Genomic DNA, 18,354 nt, shown 5'->3' on the forward strand with positions numbered 1-18,354 from the left:
GCATGGAAGAACCGGCAACACGGGGAGATGACATTCCACCTCGCTCAGATCCTCTCCGGCCATGGGTTTTTCCATGAGTACTTGTGCGTGAAACATCTTGCACCATCCGCCGACTGTACCAGGTGCCCGGGAGTCCCGGAGACGGCCGAGCATGCCTTCTTCGACTGTCCGAGGTTCGCGGACGTCCGGCATGAATTACTCGGTGAGGACGACGAAGCGGCTGTGACGCCTGACAATCTTGTGGCGTTCATGCTTACCAGCCGAGCACGATGGAGCAAAGTTTGCGAGGCCGCTCGCATTATCACCACCACACTCCAACAGGAGTGGTATATCGAGCGGGCCACGAGCGCGCACGACGACATGCAGAGGGCCGCGCAAAGTCTGGACACCGCACACGAGGAGCTGGTGGCCTTACGTAATGAAAGGCGTAACGAGGCTCGTAGGCAGTTGACCATTGAGCGACGAGCTGCGAGGGGGGAAATACCACCAACCCACCCCGACGGGCGACTGCTGACGACGGAGGAGTTACAGGAGCGGGAGGAGCGTCATCGAACAGTTAGGAACAACGTGAGACGCTTCCGCGCGCGGCGAAGACTGCAGAATGAGGAGGCAGTGGACTGTAGAACGTACTTGTGGGCCCTCTTCGGGGTAGATGCATTCGAAGAGGAGGACGAAGATGGGCAATGAAAATAAAGGCCGCTAAGGCGAAAAGAGGCGCGAACGCCCATTAGACTAAAGGGAATAACAAGGACGAAGGCCGTTAAGGCACAAAAGAGGCGCGATCGCCCACTAGAAATAAGTTTAGTAAGGGCAGAGGATTCTTCAAATGGCCGCTAAAGCCAAACAAGGCGATTAAGCCTATATAGGCAGTAGGGCCCCCGGCAGTCCATCCCTCGCGGGTAACGGCTGCCGGGGGGGACGTCGCGTTTATTAATCGTATGATTGATTCAATAAACTGTGACATTGTTTTAAAAAAAAAAAAAAAAAAGCCAGTTATCCCTGTGGTAACTTTTCTGACACCTCTTGCTAAAAACTCATTAACACCAAAAGGATCGTAAGGCCAAGCTTTCGCTGTCCCAGAGTGTACTGAACGTTGGGATCAAGCCAGCTTTTGTCCTTATGCTCAGCGTGTGGTTTCTGTCCACACTGAGCTGACCTTTGGACACCTCCGTTATCGTTTTGGAGATGTACCGCCCCAGTCAAACTCCGCACCTGGCACTGTCCATGACATGGACCGAATAGTTTGTTCAGATGTCTTCGAGCCGAGCGGCGCCAGGGACCGGGAGCGAAAGCGAGCGCCATAAACGATCGAACGGCGAAAGAACACGCGGACACCGACGTACGCACGCTTGTACCCTTGCGGGCCACGGCGGCGGTCGGCGACCGGTGACAACGCGCGTCGATGATACGACGACACACGCCCCGGTGGCACCTCCCAGCGACATGCTGAACGCTGAACTAGAAACACGGCGCATTGGGCAGCCGCAGGCGAGCCGCCGCTGACACCCCCCGGAGGGAGTGGGCGTACGACCCGGACCTGGGGCCCGCGCTTGTTCCACCCGATCATGTAAGTAAGGCAACAGTAAGAGTGGTGGTATCTCAGAGGCGAGCCCTCCACGAGGAAGGACCCTCCCACCTATGCTGCACCTCCTATATCGCCTTACAATGCCAGACTAGAGTCAAGCTCAACAGGGTCTTCTTTCCCCGCTAGTGCTTCCAAGCCCGTTCCCTTGGCTGTGGTTTCGCTAGATAGTAGATAGGGACAGAGGGAATCTCGTTAATCCATTCATGCGCGTCACTAATTAGATGACGAGGCATTTGGCTACCTTTTTTTTTTTTTTTTTTTTTTTTGTTAACGGGGAGGGAACCTTCGAAAGGTACCCACCTAGAGGGATTCGTCGCGGCTCGACAATTCCTCTCTAGATGGGTTATGTGGGATTCATCGGTTCCGCTGGGCCCGTGAGGCGAACCCAGCAGCCGACGCGACCTCACTAAACCACTCCTCGACCTGATCCGACCCCTGCCGATGCGCTGATGTGCGTAGTACTCCATGCAGGGTCGTTTGTGCGTTGCACCCAATCTGTTGACGCACTGCTGCGTCGTCCTTCCTTGTTGTCTTCGCTGCTGCTGCTGCTTCGTGCCTTCCTTCTGCCGCTGCTGCTCCTAGTCCACCCGTCCGTGGCCGCTACTCCCGGGTGGGCCTTAGCTCCTGCTGCTGCTCTGGTTACTCGTCGCTGCTGCCGCTGCATCTATTGTCGTCGCCTTGTGTTGCGGTGAGCGGAGGTCGCTATTGCTGCTCCGCTCGATTTGTGTTCCGCCGTCGTTGTTGTCGTCGTCGTCGTGCCGTTGGGGGACTTTCTTCATTCCACCTCACTTGGAGAGTTTTGAAGATAGTCCGAGCGGCTGTCCGGACTGCTTCCCATGTACTGCGGCTGGCGCACATTTCCGTTGCGAGATTGTCCATCGTCAAGCGGGTGTGGCTTTGCTGCTGCATCTCTTGTTGTGTCCGAGCGAACCGTGGACAGTGGAACATCACGTGGTTGACATCCTCCACGTCGTGTTCACACACCGGACAGTTAGGCGAGCCCTCCAGGATGCCTTTGTTGACGAAGTAGCTCCGGAGGAACCCATGCCCTGTAAGGACCTGGGTAAGATAGAAATCTATCTCTCCGTGCTTGCGGCCGACCCATGACGAGATGTCCGGAATCAGCCCCCTTGTCTTCAAACCTGGCGAACTCTGCTGCTCTGCGCCGGCTGTCCACTGCTGCTGCCAGCGCTCCATGGTTTCCTCGCGTTGTCTCTTGCGTATGTCTGGTGCTGAACCTCCCGTCGCCGCCTTTTCGTCGTGGCAGCGGATATCCTCCTCTATGAGGAGGGCTAGTGGTATGGTGCTTGCAACCACGCAAGCGGCGTCATAGGAAACCGTTTGGAAGGCGCTGGCTACTCGGAGTACTCCGGTGCGGTGCGTCCTTTGGATTGTGGTGCGATGAATGTCTCTCTGAAGAAGCTGTCGTCCCCACGCAGGTGCTGCGTATCGGACAATGCTATTCCCGACGTTCACCAGGGGTCTCCGTCTGCTGCTTTTTGGGCCACACTTGTTCGGCATGAGGGCGGTCAAGGCATTCGTGATACGAGATGCCTTGCTGCAAACCTGCTCCAAATGTCGTCCGTGGTGCTGTTTGCGGCAGAGCTCAACCCCGAGGTATTTGAGCGTCTCCGTGGAAACGATCGTGTGTCCCCCCGCTCGTAGTTGGCCTATCTGCGGGGTATGATGGGTGCAGAAGATCATGTAGCCGGTCTTTTGATGGGCCAGCTGCAATCCCACTCCACTCATCCAACGCTCGATCGTTTCCAGGTTCCTCGTAGCATGGTCGCTGATGTCCTGAATGTCCCTCCCAAGAAGGGTGAATGTCACGTCGTCAGCAAACCCAATGATGTCCGCGCGCAACCCAGACAGCTCCAGCCGGAGAAGGTCGTCGTACATGACGTTCCACAGTGTTGGCCCTAGAACCGAACCCTGGGGGACTCCTGCCGACACGGGTAACGACACCAGTCCTTCATCCGTCTCGTAGTGGAGCGTGCGATTCTCGAAGTAGTTCCGCAGCATCGCCAAGAGGTACGGTGGCGTGTTCCTTCGCTGCAGAGCTTCTCCGATCGCTGTCCAGTTGGCTGTGTTGAAGGCGTTCTTCACGTCGATGGTCACCATTGCGCACAGTCGGTCGCCCTTGCGCTTTTTGTCGAGCGCAACCTTTCCGTTGGCGAGAACCCGCTGGATGGCATCCATGGTGGAGCGTCCTTTCCGGAAACCGTATTGGGCATCAGAGAGACCCCCCGTCGCGTCGAGATGCTCCGTGAGTCTTCGCTGTATGAGTCGCTCCAATACTTTCCCGAGGACGCTCAGCAGGCAGATTGGTCGGTATGACGACGGTTCCCCGGGTGGTTTCCCTGCCTTGGAGAACAGCACTAACCGTTGCCTCTTCCATTCGTCCGGGAAGTGGCCTGAGTCGATGTAGTGCTGGAACGTTCTTCTGAAGACACCGGGGAAGGCCGTCATCGCCGCTATCAGGGCCACGTTCGGGATGTTGTCGTCTCCGGGGGCCCGCTGTGGATTGAGCGATTTTGCAATGCTCAGCAGCTCGCCCTCGGTTACGGGGTCCCGTTCCGTGTCGTCCTGTGTCCATCCTGTCGTTGAGGGCCACTCCATGTGCGGTTGTTCCGGAAAGAGTTCGCCGACGATGTGCTGCAGCTTTGCGGGGTCCCGTTCCATTGGCACGCGAGCTCCTTGCCACTGCTGCTTCCTGATCTTGTAACCAGGCCCGAATCCGTGGGGCCCCAGTTGCTCAGTAAGCTCGTCGCCATGCTCCTTCTTGCTCAGCTTGACCGCTCGCTCCAATGCTGCTCTTGCTGCTGTACAGGCCGTCCGCCGTTCTTCCCGCTGCTCGTCCGTCCGTGCTCTCCTGAGCCGTCTCCGCGTCCCGATGTACACCCGGCGTAACTGGGCGATCTCGTCGTTCCACCAGTACACCGATCGTCGTCCGCCGCGGGCTGCTGGCAATCTCGGCATCGTTGCGTCACAGGCGGTTGTCATGGCCTGAGTCAGCTCGTCCGCCAAGAGAGTGCGGTTGTGGATGTCCAGTGACCCCAGGACTTCAACGAAGAGATCTTTGTTGAAGTACCGGGTCGCCCATCTCCTTTCCGTCGCTTGCTGTGCGCTCTGTCCCAGGTTGTGCTGTGCCGTCGTCCGCTCGACCGTGAACTTGATGGTGTTGTGGTCGCTCGGATTTTCGTCGCAGACTCGCCAGTTGTTGTCTCCCACGAGCGACGGGCTGCAGAAGGATACATCGACGATTGAGCTGCGACCGCTGTGGCTAATCCAAGTTGGTTGGTTGCCCTGATTCAACAGGACCAGCCCTAGCGAAGCTGCAGCATCCATCACGACGGCTCCCCTGTGCACCCGTTCTCCATCGTTGGCATTTGGCTACCTTTTTTTTTTTTTTTTTGTTAACGGGGAGGGAACCTTCGAAAGGTACCCACCTAGAGGGATTCGTCGCGGCTCGACAATTCCTCTCTAGATGGGTTATGTGGGATTCATCGGTTCCGCTGGGCCCGTGAGGCGAAACCAGCAGCCGACGCGACCTCACTAAACCACTCCTCGACCTGATCCGACCCCTGCCGATGCGCTGATGTGCGTAGTACTCCATGCAGGGTCGTTTGTGCGTTGCACCCAAGCTGTTGACGCACTGCTGCGTCGTCCTTCCTTGTTGTCTTCGCTGCTGCTGCTGCTTCGTGCCTTCCTTCTGCCGCTGCTGCTCCTAGTCCACCCGTCCGTGGCCGCTACTCCCGGGTGGGCCTTAGCTCCTGCTGCTGCTCTGGTTACTCGTCGCTGCTGCCGCTGCATCTATTGTCGTCGCCTTGTGTTGCGGTGAGCGGAGGTCGCTATTGCTGCTCCGCTCGATTTGTGTTCCGCCGTCGTTGTTGTCGTCGTCGTCGTGCCGTTGGGGGACTTTCTTCATTCCACCTCACTTGGAGAGTTTTGAAGATAGTCCGAGCGGCTGTCCGGACTGCTTCCCATGTACTGCGGCTGGCGCACATTTCCGTTGCGAGATTGTCCATCGTCAAGCGGGTGTGGCTTTGCTGCTGCATCTCTTGTTGTGTCCGAGCGAACCGTGGACAGTGGAACATCACGTGGTTGACATCCTCCACGTCGTGTTCACACACCGGGCAGTTAGGCGAGCCCTCCAGGATGCCTTTGTTGACGAAGTAGCTCCGGAGGAACCCATGCCCTGTAAGGACCTGGGTAAGATAGAAATCTATCTCTCCGTGCTTGCGGCCGACCCATGACGAGATGTCCGGAATCAGCCCCCTTGTCTTCAAACCTGGCGAACTCTGCTGCTCTGCGCCGGCTGTCCACTGCTGCTGCCAGCGCTCCATGGTTTCCTCGCGTTGTCTCTTGCGTATGTCTGGTGCTGAACCTCCCGTCGCCGCCTTTTCGTCGTGGCAGCGAATATCCTCCTCTATGAGGAGGGCTAGTGGTATGGTGCTTGCAACCACGCAAGCGGCGTCATAGGAAACCGTTTGGAAGGCGCTGGCTACTCGGAGTACTCCGGTGCGGTGCGTCCTTTGGATTGTGGTGCGATGAATGTCTCTCTGAAGAAGCTGTCGTCCCCACGCCGGTGCTGCGTATCGGACAATGCTATTCCCGACGTTCACCAGGGGTCTCCGTCTGCTGCTTTTTGGGCCACACTTGTTCGGCATGAGGGCGGTCAAGGCATTCGTGATACGAGATGCCTTGCTGCAAACCTGCTCCAAATGTCGTCCGTGGTGCTGTTTGCGGCAGAGCTCAACCCCGAGGTATTTGAGCGTCTCCGTGGAAACGATCGTGTGTCCCCCCGCTCGTAGTTGGCCTATCTGCGGGGTATGATGGGTGCAGAAGATCATGTAGCCGGTCTTTTGATGGGCCAGCTGCAATCCCACTCCACTCATCCAACGCTCGATCGTTTCCAGGTTCCTCGTAGCATGGTCGCTGATGTCCTGAATGTCCCTCCCAAGAAGGGTGAATGTCACGTCGTCAGCAAACCCAATGATGTCCGCGCGCAACCCAGACAGCTCCAGCCGGAGAAGGTCGTCGTACATGACGTTCCATAGTGTTGGCCCTAGAACCGAACCCTGGGGGACTCCTGCCGACACGGGTAACGACACCAGTCCTTCATCCGTCTCGTAGTGGAGCGTGCGATTCTCGAAGTAGTTCCGCAGCATCGCCAAGAGGTACGGTGGCGTGTTCCTTCGCTGCAGAGCTTCTCCGATCGCTGTCCAGTTGGCTGTGTTGAAGGCATTCTTCACGTCGATGGTCACCATTGCGCACAGTCGGTCGCCCTTGCGCTTTTTGTCGAGCGCAACCTTTCCGTTGGCGAGAACCCGCTGGATGGCATCCATGGTGGAGCGTCCTTTCCGGAAACCGTATTGGGCATCAGAGAGACCCCCCGTCGCGTCGAGATGCTCCGTGAGTCTTTGCTGTATGAGTCGCTCCAATACTTTCCCGAGGACGCTCAGCAGGCAGATTGGTCGGTATGACGACGGTTCCCCGGGTGGTTTCCCTGCCTTGGAGAACAGCACTAACCGTTGCCTTTTCCATTCGTCCGGGAAGTGGCCTGAGTCGATGTAGTGCTGGAACGTTCTTCTGAAGACACCGGGGAAGGCCGTCATCGCCGCTATCAGGGCCACGTTCGGGATGTTGTCGTCTCCGGGGGCCCGCTGTGGATTGAGCGATTTTGCAATGCTCAGCAGCTCGCCCTCGGTTACGGGGTCCCGTTCCGTGTCGTCCTGTGTCCATCCTGTCGTTGAGGGCCACTCCATGTGCGGTTGTTCCGGAAAGAGTTCGCCGACGATGTGCTGCAGCTTTGCGGGGTCCCGTTCCATTGGCACGCGAGCTCCTTGCCACTGCTGCTTCCTGATCTTGTAACCAGGCCCGAATCCGTGGGGCCCCAGTTGCTCAGTAAGCTCGTCGCCATGCTCCTTCTTGCTCAGCTTGACCGCTCGCTCCAATGCTGCTCTTGCTGCTGTACAGGCCGTCCGCCGTTCTTCCCGCTGCTCGTCCGTCCGTGCTCTCCTGAGCCGTCTCCGCGTCCCGATGTACACCCGGCGTAACTGGGCGATCTCGTCGTTCCACCAGTACACCGATCGGCGTCCGCCGCGGGCTGCTGGCAATCTCGGCATCGTTGCGTCACAGGCGGTTGTCATGGCCTGAGTCAGCTCGTCCGCCAAGAGAGTGCGGTTGTGGATGTCTAGTGACCCCAGGATTTCAACGAAGAGATCTTTGTTGAAGTACCGGGTCGCCCATCTCCTTTCCGTCGCTTGCTGTGCGCTCTGTCCCAGGTTGTGCTGTGCCGTCGTCCGCTCGACCGTGAACTTGATGGTGTTGTGGTCGCTCGGATTTTCGTCGCAGACTCGCCAGTTGTTGTCTCCCACGAGCGACGGGCTGCAGAAGGATACATCGACGATTGAGCTGCGACCGCTGTGGCTAATCCAAGTTGGTTGGTTGCCCTGATTCAACAGGACCAGCCCTAGCGAAGCTGCAGCATCCATCACGACGGCTCCCCTGTGCACCCGTTCTCCATCGTTGTTTCGGCGTTCCATTCCCCAGGCTCCTGACCAGGCGTTGACATCACCGCCGATCACGGTGTCCCGGTTCCGCGGTATCACCGACGCAATCTCGGTCCATTTGCGTCGGAAATCCTCTACAGACGAATCGGGACCCACGGGAGGTAGGTAGACGGAGCAAAAAACGATGCCTCGCATCTCGACCACGACGAAACAATCCCGTCGGTTCTCGATGATACGTTGGATGGGGTACTTTCCTGTCGATACTGCTGCCACTTTGCCCGTCGGATCCGCGACCCAGTTGCCGTTGTTCTCGGGAATCCGGTATGGGTCCGAGATCAACACTATGTCGCAGCCTTCTGACCGGGCTGTTTGCAGCAGCATATCCTGGGCCAGCTGGCAGTGGTTGAGGTTCTGCTGAAGAACTTTAATCATTACGCGGCCGGTTGATTACCCCTTCTCTTGCGTGGCGGCAGTTGCGCTGGCCGAACGAGTGCCCGATTGCTTCCGGGCCCTTACAGACGAGGCATTTCCGCTCCTTACTGCATGGTCCTGAGTGCTTGGGCTCTGCACAGCGATGGCATCTGCTGGACCGATCCTTCCCGCGGCAGTTCGTTGCAGTGTGGCCGTACTCGTAGCACCGGTAGCATTGACGCTTGGTTTCCACCTTCTTCAGCCTACAGCACCGACTGAGCCCTACGACGTGTTGTTTTTCCAGCACCTCCGCCGTCACCGCCGCTTCCGGGCATCCGAAGAATGCGACCAACGTACCGTAATTCGACTTAACGGTCGTTACCTGGTCCGCATACAGCGTCACTCCCAGGGTGGTGCTAAGATCCGTGGCGATTTCTGCGCTGGTGCAGCTAGGCGGTATATTAGTGCAGGTTAGCCGTGTAGTGGGGGTCCGTGGTCGGGCTTTCGCTTTGCCGTCGAGTGCCGCGGACACCTTTCTCCACATGTCGAGCGTTTCGGTGTGCGTTTTGCAGGACAATTCCAGGAGAAGATTCCCTTGGAAGTTCATCCTGACTCGCTCCACCACCTGCCTGTCCTCGCCGAGTTTTTCCTTCAGAGTCCGCATTATATCGTCCGGCATGGTGTCGTTAATCGCCTCTAGCTCTAGAGCGTCCGGTACTCTGTGCTTTTTGGGCTGTTTCGGTTGCTGCTGGTGCTCCGGCTGCTGCTGTTGCTGCTTTGCTGCTCCTTGTGCCGCTGCCTCCTGCTTCCGCTGCTTCCTTCGTGCCCGACGTTTCGCGTTTTTGCTCAGAACCTTTGTCCATCCGGGTTCCGGTGCCTGGGTTTGGTCCGTCTCTTGTCCGTTGCTGTCGGTCGTGGTCTTGTTCTTGTTCCGTATCCGTTTACGTTTGTTGTTCTTTTTGTTGGTCTTGGATGTTTCTGTTGTGTTAGAGGTGTGTGTTTCTGTGTGTGGAGTATTGGTTGTGTTAGAGGTGTGTGTTTCTGTGTGTGGAGTATTGGTTGTGTTAGAGGTGTGTGTTTCTGTGTGTGGAGTATTGGTTGTGTTAGAGGTGTGTGTTTCTGTGTGTGGAGTATTGGTTGTGTTAGAGGTGTGTGTTTCTGTGTGTGGAGTATCTGTTGTGTTAGAGGTGTGTGTTTCTGTGTGAGGAGTATTGGTTGTGGCGTCCTGCTGAGGGCTGTCCGTTGTTTGGACAACGTCGGCTGTTCCGTCGGTTTGGGTGGCTTGGTCTTGTGTATTGTGTGCTTTGTCCGGAAGGTTGTCTGGAAGGTCTTCGTACAAGTCGTCCATGATGTTCATGTTGGCTTTAAGGAGGATTTTTAACATCTGAAATTTGCTCTGCTGTCCCTGATGGTGAGAGGATTCCGTCTGTGTGTCTGTGTCGCGTTTTTCCGTATGGTGTTTGTCAGATTGTCCCTGGATCCTGGCAAGCGCGGCCAGGACTGAGCCGATGACATCCTCCCAGTCCCGTGGCAGAGTGGCAAAGCCCTTTGTCCTCTGGCCGTCTCGTATTGTACGCATGAAGCCAGTTAACAGTGAGCGCGCCTCCTCCACCGGTTCCGCTGGTCTGCCACCGTCTGGACACTGAGTTGACACGGTTTCTGTGCTGCACCCGACCGATGGTGCGCCTGACAGACCCGCACACTCCTCGATGACCGGCTGCAGTGACGACCGCCTAGTCAAGCCCGTTCCAACCTTCGAAACTCTTTTCGATGGTGCGGTAGCAGCCGCGAGTGGAGGGGCTGATGCGGTCGACAAAGAGCCTAGTGTCATTCGCCGAGTAAACAGGGTCTCTTGTCTGGCTGTCATCTTCGGGGGGTCAGATAGCCGTTGGGTGGTCTTCCGGTTTGATGTCATGGTCGCCGATAGTCGGGACTGCGAGGTGCTGCGTGTTATTATGGGCATGATTAGTTGTCTAGGAGCGGAATGAGATTCTGTGAGAAGTGCGAGATTGAGAGCTAAAGAGAAGGGGGAAAGCAAGAAGATAAAATCCCTGGAACGAAAAGGGGAGTGTAGTGTCGTGATTTAGAAGGAAAGAGGGGTCCTTGTCTGGGAAAGAAGCAAAAGAAAAGGAAGAAAGGAAGAAAGAAAAGGTAAATGAGAACGGAAAACCTGAAAAGAAAGAAGAGTGTAGTATCGAATTTGGAGAGGGAGTGGGGATTGAGATTCTGTGGAAGAAAGTAGGAGAACTAGAATCTAGAGAAAATAAAGAAAACGAAAATCCTGGAACGAGAGGAGAGTGTAGTATCGTAATTGAAAGAAGGAAAAGGACAAAGGATCTGTAAGGGAAAATAAGAAAACGGGAACTAGGAGAAATAAAGAAAACGAAAATCCTGGAACGAGAGGAGAGTGTAGTATCGTAATTTGGAGAGGGAAGAAGGACAGAGGATCTGTAAGAGAAAATAAGAAAACAGGAACTAGGAGAAATAAAGAAACGAAAATCCTGGGACGAGGAAAGAGTGTAGTATCGTAATTTGGATAGGAAAGGGAGGTCTTGTTTGGGTGAAGAGAAGAAAAGAATATGAGGGAGGAAAAAAGGAAATGGAGAACCGTAATTTCTGAGGAGATTGAGGCCTTTGATTGGGTGAGGGACAATGAAAAGAATATTGGAATGAAGGAGGGAACGGACAACCTAGAAGAAGAAAGAGTTTTGTATCGAATTTGGAGAGGATAAAGGAAGAGAATTGGTTATATTTGAAATGGGTGAAAAGGAGAGAATTCGGAAGGACGAGAAGAAAAGAGTAGGAAAGTATCCTTAAAGCAGAAGAGAGTGTGGTATCGGATATGAGGGGGAAAGAATGGCCTTGGTTTGGGTAAATGGGGAGGTGGTGAAAGTGAAAAGATTGGAATATCGCGGAGGCAACTGTTGGAGTAATTTAGAATGGAGTTTAGATTAAAATGATTTGGTTGGGAAATACTTTGAGGAATAATCGGAGAAGCGGAATTTTCTAAATAAATTCCGGCTGGAGAGGATTAATAGGCAATTATAATGCCGTCGGGGCTGCACTAATTGATTAATTTCTTTGTTGGGGATAGAATTGGCAAAGCGGTGGCGATAGAATCAATAAGGAAGGAAGGACAAATGCGTGGATGGGGAAATTAACGAGATGAAGGAGGAAAGGAGACGATGCAAGAATGTGTGCGAAGTAAAGGAGTGATAAATGTTTAAGGTGGCTAGGAGAAAAGAGGATGGTGTGATGGTAGGAACGTATGTTATGTGACAGTGGAAAGAGTGAGAGGTCCTATTATGTACGATATTGGGCCGACGGGGAATTGTCGTTGGCTGGTGTAATAGGTACGTGCAATGGGGCGGTCGTGAAAAGTATAAAGAGGAATGCGAAAGAATGTGCGAAGAGAAGGAATTCTTATGCGTGGCTAAAGTATGTAGGAGGAAAAAGGATAGCGCGATTGTGAGGAACGTATGTTATGTGACAAAGGAGAGAGTGAAAAGTAATGTTATGTACGATATTAGGCCGACGGGGAATTGTCGTTGGCTGGTGTAATAGGTACGTGCACTGGGGCGGTCGTTTAAAGTATAAAGAGGAATGCGAAAGAATGTGCGAAGAGAAGGAATTCTTATGCGTGGCTAAAGTATGTAGGAGGAAAAAGGATAGCGCGGAACGTATGTTATGTGACAAAGGAGAGAGTGAGAGGTAATGTTATGTACGATATTGGGCCGACGGGGAATTGTCGTTGGCTGGTGTAATAGGTACGTGCACTGGGGCGGTCGTTTAAAGTATAAAGAGGAATGCGAAAGAATGTGCGAAGAGAAGGAATTCTTATGCGTGGCTAAAGTATGTAGGAGGAAAAAGGATAGCGCGATTGTGAGGAACGTATGTTATGTGACAAAGGAGAGAGTGAAAAGTAATGTTATGTACGATATTAGGCCGACGGGGAATTGTCGTTGGCTGGTGTAATAGGTACGTGCACTGGGGCGGTCGTTTAAAGTATAAAGAGGAATGCGAAAGAATGTGCGAAGAGAAGGAATTCTTATGCGTGGCTAAAGTATGTAGGAGGAAAAAGGATAGCGCGGAACGTATGTTATGTGACAAAGGAGAGAGTGAGAGGTAATGTTATGTACGATATTGGGCCGACGGGGAATTGTCGTTGGCTGGTGTAATAGGTACGTGCACTGGGGCGGTCGTTTAAAGTATAAAGAGGAATGCGAAAGAATGTGCGAAGCGAAGGAATTCTTATGCGTAGCTAAAGTATGTAGGAGGAAAAGAGATAGTGCGATTGTGAGGAACGTATGTTATGTGACAAAGGAGAGAGTGAAAGGTAATGTTATGTTATGTTAAAAGTGGAAAGAGGAGTGCGAAGGAATTATTAAATAAATTAGATAGATTAGGATTAGATGAAGATGATTAAATTATTCGGAACCAAAGGGAAGTGATCGTGCCGAGGATTGCAAGGCCGTCGGGGAAAATTTGTTGAGGCGATTTGAGGGTCGTCGGAGTATGATAGGATAGTAGTGAATAATATTTTGTAATGATTGGATTTTATAAAACAAAATTAATTAAGGATGGGAAGGTAAATTTGCCAATGATTTGTTATACAAGATCAGAGAAAATAAAAAGGCCGTCGGTAGAAAGTTGCACTATAAGGGATAAGGCCGTTGAGTGAAGGAGTGAGCAAATTAATTGGATTTTTATTCTGATTGATTGAAATAGATGAGCTGAAGGATTTATTGATATTTTAAAGGAAGAGGAAAGGGGATGGCGTGATGGTAGGAACGTATGTTATTGTGAAAGAGGAAGGAGTGAAAAGTCCTATTATGTATGATATTAGGCCGACGGGGGATTGTCGTTGGCTGGTGTAATAGGTACGTGCGATGGGGCGGTCGTGAAAAGTATAAAGAGGAATGCGAAAGAATGTGCGAAGAGAAGGAATTCTTATGCGTAGCTAAAGTATGTAGGTGGAAAAAGGATAGCGCGATTGTGAGGAACGTATGTTATGTGACAAAGGAGAGAGTGAGAGGTAATGTTATGTACGATATTGGGCCGACGGGGAATTGTCGTTGGCTGGTGTAATAGGTACGTGCGCTGGGGCGGTCGTAAAAGTGGAAAGAGGAATGCGAAAGAATGTGCGAAGAGAAAGAATTCTTATGCGTAGCTAAAGTATGTAGGAGGAAAAAGGATAGCGCGATTGTGTGGAACGTATGTTATGTGACAAAGGAGAGAGTGAGAGGTAATGTTATGTACGATATTGGGCCGACGGGGAATTGTTGTTGGCTGGTGTAATAGGTACGTGCGCTAGGGCGGTCGTAAAAAGTATAAAGAGGAATGCGAAAGAATGTGCGAAGCGAAGGAATTCTTATGCGTAGCTAAAGTATGTAGGAGGAAAAGAGATAGTGCGATTGTGAGGAACGTATGTTATGTGACAAAGGAGAGAGTGAAAGGTAATGTTATGTTATGTTAAAAGTGGAAAGAGGAGTGCGAAGGAATTATTAAATAAATTAGATAGATTAGGATTAGATGAAGATGATTAAATTATTCGGAACCAAAGGGAAGTGATCGTGCCGAGGATTGCAAGGCCGTCGGGGAAAATTTGTTGAGGCGATTTGAGGGTCGTCGGAGTATGATAGGATAGTAGTGAATAATATTTTGTAATGATTGGATTTTATAAAACAAAATTAATTAAGGATGGGAAGGTAAATTTGCCAATGATTTGTTATACAAGATCAGAGAAAATAAAAAGGCCGTCGGTAGAAAGTTGCACTATAAGGGATAAGGCCGTTGAGTGAAGGAGTGAGCAAATTAATTGGATTTTTATTCTGATTGATTGAAATAGATGAGCTGAAGGATTTATTGATATTTTAAAGGAAGAGGAAAGAGAATGGCGTGATGGTAGGAACGTATGTTATTGTGAAAGAGGAAGGAGTGAAAAGTCCTATTATGTATGATATTAGGCCGACGGGGGATTGTCGTTGGCTGGTGTAATAGGTACGTGCGATGGGGCGGTCGTGAAAAGTATAAAGAGGAATGCGAAAGAATGTGCGAAGAGAAGGAATTCTTATGCGTGGCTAAAGTATGTAGGAGGAAAAAGGATAGCGCGATTGTGAGGAACGTATGTTATGTGACAAAGGAGAGAGTGAGAGGTAATGTTATGTACGATATTGGGCCGACGGGGAATTGTCGTTGGCTGGTGTAATAGGTACGTGCGCTGGGGCGGTCGTAAAAGTGGAAAGAGGAATGCGAAAGAATGTGCGAAGAGAAGGAATTCTTATGCGTAGCTAAAGTATGTAGGAGGAAAAGAGATAGTGCGATTGCGAGGAACGTATGTTATGTGACAAAGGAGAGAGTGAGAGGTAATGTTATGTACGATATTGGGCCGACGGGGAATTGTCGTTGGCTGGTAAAATAGGTACGTGCACTGGGGCGGTCGTTAGAAGTGGAAAGAAGAATGCGAAGGAATGATTAAATAAATTAAATAGATTAGAATTAGATAAAGATGATTAAATTATTCGGAACCGAAGGGAAGTGATCGTGCCGAGGATTACAAGGCCGTCGGGGAAAATTTGTTGAGGCGATTTGGGGATCGTCGGAGTATGATAGGATAGTAGTGAATAATATTTTGTAATGATTGGATTTTATAAAGCAAAATTAATTAAGGATGGGAAGGTAAATTTGCCAATGATTTGTTATACAAGATCAGAGAAAATAAAAAGGCCGTCGGTAGAAAGTTGCACTATAAGGGATAAGGCCGTTGAGTGAAGGAGTGAGCAAATTAATTGGATTTTTATTCTGATTGATTGAAATAAATGAGCTGAAGGATTTATTGATATTTTAAAGGAAGAGGAAAGGGGATGGCGTGATGGTAGGAACGTATGTTATGTGAAAGAGGAAGGAGTGAGAAGTCCTATTATGTACGATATTTGGCCGACGGGGGATTGTCGTTGGCTGGTGTAATAGGTACGTGCGATGGGGCGGTCGTGAAAAGTATAAAGAGGAATGCGAAAGAATGTGCGAAGAGAAGGAATTCTTATGCGTAGCTAAAGTATGTAGGAGGAAAAGAGATAGTGCGATTGCGAGGAACGTATGTTATGTGACAAAGGAGAGAGTGAAAGGTAATGTTATGTTATGTTAAAAGTGGAAAGAGGAGTGCGAAGGAATTATTAAATAAATTAAATAGATTAGAATTAGATAAAGGTGATTAAATTATTCGGAACCAAAGGTAAGTGATCGTGCCGAGGATTGCAAGGCCGTCGGGGAAAATTTGTTGAGGCGATTTGAGGGTCGTCGGAGTATGATAGGATAGTAGTGAATAATATTTTGTAATGATTGGATTTTATAGAACAAAATTAATTAAGGATGGGAAGGTTAATTTGCCAATGATTTGTTATACAAGATCAGAGAAAAATAAAAAGGCCGTCGGTAGAAAGTTGCACTATGAGGGATAAGGCCGTTGAGTGCAGGAGTAAGCAAGTTAATTGGTTTTTTATTCTGATTGATTGAAATAAATGAGCTGAAGGATTTATTGATATTTTAAATGAAGAGAAGATGTCAAGGTTTACAAGGGAAGGTTTGATAAAGGGTTTTTATAAGTCGTTGTGATGATGGAATAATTAATTAATTAATTAATTAATTCAATTAATTAATTAATAATTAATTGAATAATTAGGAGTAATGTGAATAAAATAATCGGGGAATGGAACTGATTTATAGACTAGGTCAGGAATTGCAATTATCCGTTAGGTGAAATTAATATTTGCAAAAGACCGTCGAGGAAACGAGAGGACAACGTAATTATAATTTAAATTGCTCAATTAGATTGAATATAAAGGAATAAAATGTAAGGATGGAGATGGAAATGGAATGGATTACGAGGGCCGTCGGGGAAGTTGATTATCGATAATAAAAATTATAATTTTAATCGGCAATAGTAATTTGAATTTTTACTAAGAAGAAGAACGATTAAGAAATGATTATTTAATTCGACCAACGATCAAATAAAATAGAGCTGGAATAATGAAGGCCGTCAGGGAAAAGTTATATTTGATCGATAAAAGGCCGTCTGGGGAAGGATTGAGCAACAGTGTTGGAATTTAATTTAGGTTTAATTCAATTGTATAAAGGGGAAGATTTATTGGAGTGCAAAGGAGGAAGGGGCAATAGAAGGAATTATTGGAAGTTTGATTAATAATCGGGAAATGATTGATCGGGTGTTTAAATTGCCGTCGGCAAAAAAGAAGATCGGTTAATTGGCAAGGAATGAATGGGTTTATTCAGAAAAATCAGTATTTGGGAGGATCGAAAGAGAGAGAGATTGTTGAGGAGAAATTATGGCGTACGTGACTTTTAGAGCCAAGGAAAAATGTTAAACCGGGTATGTGTAAAAGTATTTTAAACGTGGGAGTGTGAGAAGTGGAGAATGGAATAACCAACTCAGTTACGCCTCGAATTGTAATATTCCGCAGGTGCGCGAGGGAAGAATATGGAATAGGAGGAACGGCAATGGAAAATACACGATGCGGTCGCGGGTGGAATTTAAATGCAGGATGGGAATTGCCCGGTGTGGAAATAATTATCTATGTTACGCCTCGGTTTGGAATATACCGCAGGTACAGTGTGTAAGCGTAGGAATACGAACACGGGGGAAAGCAAATGGTAATACACGGTGCGGTCGGGGGTAGAATTTAAATGGAGAATAGGGATAACCCGGCAGGTGCGGAAAATAATTATGGCGTACGTGGCAAATTAACCAAAGGGAAATGGATAATATATTGTGGGTTGAACGGCTATTGGTGAAATCGGGGTGTGTTACGTAAAATTATTATTTTGTGGGAGTTTGTGCAAGGGGAATAGGAATAAAATTGTCCGTCTTGGAATAGCCCAGAGGGTGCGAAAAAATAACTGTGGTGTGTGTAGTATTTTGAAAGGGGGTGCCTGATTTGAATTGCCGTTAACGGTCGGTTGGGATTATTTGGGAAGATTTTAAGCTCTATCAATAAAATAGAAATACAGTTTAATCGGCAATAGTAATTTGAAATTAATTAAGAAGAAGAACGATTAAGAAATGATAATTTGATTCGACCAACGATCAAATAAAATAGAGTAGGAATAATGAAGGCCGTCGGGGAAAGTTATATTTGATCGATAAAAGGCCGTCTGGGGAAAAAATGAACAACAGTGTTGGAATTTAATTAAGGTATTATTCAATTGTATAAAAGGAAGTTTTATTGGAGTGCAAAGGAGGAAGGGGCAATAGAAAGAGTTAGAATGATCGGAAAAATGATTGATCGGGTGTTTAAATTGCCGTCGGCAAAAAAGAAGATCGGTTAATTGGCAAGGAATGAATGGGTTTATTCAGAAAATTTCAATATTTGAGAGGATAGAAAGAGAGAGAGATTGTTGAGGAGAAATTATGGCGTACGTGACTTTTAGAGCCAAGGAAAAATGTTAAACCGGGTATGTGTAAAAGTATTTTAAACGTGGGAGTGTGAGAAGTGGAGAATGGAATAACCAACTCAGTTACGCCTCGAATTGTAATATTCCGCAGGTGCGCGAGGGAAGAATATGGAATAGGAGGAACGGCAATGGAAAATACACGATGCGGTCGCGGGTGGAATTTAAATGCAGGATGGGAATTGCCCGGTGTGAAAATAATTATCTATGTTACGCCTCGGTTTGGAATATACCGCAGGTACAGTGTGTAAGCGTAGGAATACGAACACGGGGGAAAGCAAATGGTAATACACGGTGCGGTCGGGGGTAGAATTTAAATGGAGAATAGGGATAACCCGGCGGGTGCGGAAAATAATTATGGCGTACGTGGCAAATTAACCA

This window comes from Anopheles marshallii, assembly GCF_943734725.1.
Source record: "Anopheles marshallii chromosome X unlocalized genomic scaffold, idAnoMarsDA_429_01 X_unloc_32, whole genome shotgun sequence".
NCBI lineage: Eukaryota > Metazoa > Arthropoda > Insecta > Diptera > Culicidae > Anopheles > Anopheles marshallii.